Genomic DNA, 3,387 nt, shown 5'->3' on the forward strand with positions numbered 1-3,387 from the left:
TTTAAAATCCATATAAACATAATATAGAATGTATTAAATAAAATTAAATAATATATATATTAAAAAATAGTAAAAATGTTCATTCTCTTATATTGAGAAATAATTCAATTGTTCCATCTTAAAAAATATATAATTACTCTACAATGTGTTAAACGAATGTCAATACAAGATATTTTGATAAAACATAATGTTATCAGCTACTTTTTGTTTTAAAGATCTCTTGATGTTTTTTTAATTTAATAATATTAAACAAAAATCACTCTACGAATATATTACAATTTTTATATATTTTCATTTAATTATCTTAGAAAAATACCAAGTAAAGAATAAATTTATTTTTTGTATGAAGAAAAGTAAGCATAATCTATTACTAATTAAGATGTTATATAGATATTCTCATAAAAACTATCACCAACAAATGCATTTCCCCCTTTTACCATCACCTTGCTCTTCTTTCACACCTTTTACCAACAAATGCATTTTTTTTCTATCCTTCTTACTGATATTTACACACGTGTAGCAGGTTAGTCATTATCTTAGTTTAAATAAAATAATGAAATTAGTTATATTCAAGAAATCATATATAAATAATATTGAATGTAAGTAATTAAACAAATAATGTACAACATATATTGTAAATATAGAAATTATTTGATGTTTTATTCTTTTTAGTATCAACATATAAAAAGTAGTATTAGTTGGTCAATCTTTATGCAATAGGAAGGTTGTTTGTATTGTAACATGTAGGTTATTGGTTTAAACTTCTAAAATTCACTTGTTAGAGTAAGGCTTGAATACCTAACCTTCTCTTAACGTTCTCTGCCTGATTAGGTGAGAGTCTCGTGCATGTGATAGTTGTTTATAATAAAAAAATTATGATATTGATTAAAAGAATAAATCTATTGGATGTAATTTAAATATATATTTTTTTCATTGAATACATTCCAAATTACTCTTCTAACATCAAATAAAAATAAGGAATGTATTAAAATTATTTTATTCCTTTTAATTAGCTTCCAAATAATTCTTCCATTACCAAATGAAATTCGCGTTATTTTAATTCTCCTTTATTTATAATAAGTAAGAGAATTAGTTAGTACATCAATCACATTTATTTGTATTATTTATATACTACATCTTACTTATATATTTTATTTTTTAGGATGAAAATGAAATACAATGAATCTATTAAAAGTTTAGAAAATATTTAATGCTTTCTTTATACATTACTAAATAAAATATGTAATGTTGAAATATATATTGATAGTTTGTGTTTATTGTATTTTCTATATAATATGTTGCTTAATTTCTTTATAATTTAACTCGTTGAATTTATTACTCAATTATATTCTTTCAAATGAAATTTACATTCTTGCTCATTCATTTCTAATAAGTAATAAAGTTAATTAGGAACATATATAACTAGAGTGAAATGTATTTGCAATATAAGCGTAAATATTTATATATATTTGGTATATCATTCACGACTCATTAGTATTAATTTTTGTGGAGACTCAGTTATGATAAAACATAATTGATAGATGATATAGTCACAATATATAAAACTCATAGTTGTTGAGCTCAGTACTTTTTTTCCTATATATATAACTACCATTTGTAACACAACCATCAAACGAAATTCATTCATCTTTTGTGATACTTGCTTTGTTTCATGTATCTGATCCATGGGCATAACTTCAGATCCATTGCTCAAAGTTAATCCCCATGAAAATAAAGTTCAGTTTCCCAACATTGTTGATCCGCATCTTGAACCCTGCACCATTCTTAGCTTCCTAAAACCTAATCCATTTTCAAATTTCCCTTTTGCCATAAGTCCAAAATGCAAACGTATCTGGTTTCTCCAGTCTCAAAAATCTCCAACCTTGAATCCAATATCATCCACATCGCAAGTACCTTGTCAAACATTCCCTTTCTCTATTGTTAAGTCTCTTTCATATAAGTATGAGGGCAATACATTCACAGTAGTTGAGAAAATTATCATCTTCATGGCTCAGGTAGAATAGCAGAATCAACGTATATACATTTCTTACTTTCGCTTTCCCCCCACTTATGTATAATTTTGTTCTCTATATTTATAAATAAACTATTATAATATAATGGAAGATCCATATGTTGGTGCAGTATATGACACTATGCTAGCTTGGTCAAGCTGAAGCTATTATTACAAAACGTAATCAACATAAGTTTACTCATGATTCTAGTCTATTCAGTGGATTTGAATAGATTGGTTGTTCCGAGTTTCACCAATTCTTGTATTTTTTATTCTTGTGCTTGTGGTATCAATTGATCGTATTAGTTTTGCAGGTTATTTAATTTATATTAATGAATAATATAAAACTACTTTTGTTAATGTAACATATGATGTTTTTCAATACACGACATGTCACATTTTATACTAGATTGTCGTTTTTGTTTCAATGGGAAAGTATTAAAGTGATTATATAACTTAAAATTCATTAGCGTTAAGACTTTGTACCTATTTTTACTGAAACTTCTCTTATACCTAAAATTCTTTTGTCAAAAAATATAGGATCAATGGTTAGTGCCTCATCCGAAGATCAAAGCAACGCTCAAGGTCAACAAGAGCTTACAACAATACTTACGAATAACACATAGAAAACTGGGTAAGAATCTCCTCAACAAACTTAATAGTCACGGTTTATGTTTATCAATAATTCTTTGTACGTTAAACATGTAAATACGTATTAATTAGTCCTTTGCTCCGCTTGCTAGATCTTGATATTAAATTTTATTAATACATGGTCTAGTTCTTACAGATAATGAAGGTAAGAAATCCAGAAAGACATCATACATGTTTTCAGTAGGGACAAAAATTTCATCTGAGTTAACTTTTTTAGTGGCTAAAAAGAGTATAGTGAAGTTTTGATACCTCAGAAGATGGATGATGTACTTGATGAAGTTTTGATAAATAATGGATTAGTTGCAGTTTCTCAAGAATCGCCAACACTTCAAGAACTGAAGGTAGCAAATGACTAATTATGGGATTCTCGTGAAGTTATGGAGCTCATTGGTTCACCTCTCAAGCCATGCACCTCCCATTTCAGGCATACTACATCCATATTTTATTGAAGCAATTTTATATTTAGCCTTACTATGTTGTTTTGTATCTTAACCAAAAGCATTTATTTAAANTGAGTTAACTTTTTTAGTGGCTAAAAAGAGTATAGTGAAGTTTTGATACCTCAGAAGATGGATGATGTACTTGATGAAGTTTTGATAAATAATGGATTAGTTGCAGTTTCTCAAGAATCGCCAGCACTTCAAGAACTGAAGGTAGCAAAGGACTAATTATGGGATTCTCGTGAAGTTGTGGAGCTCATTGGTTCACCTCTCAAGCCATGCACC

This window comes from Lupinus angustifolius, chromosome LG20 (genome assembly GCF_001865875.1).
Source record: "Lupinus angustifolius cultivar Tanjil chromosome LG20, LupAngTanjil_v1.0, whole genome shotgun sequence".
Lineage (NCBI taxonomy): Eukaryota > Viridiplantae > Streptophyta > Magnoliopsida > Fabales > Fabaceae > Lupinus > Lupinus angustifolius.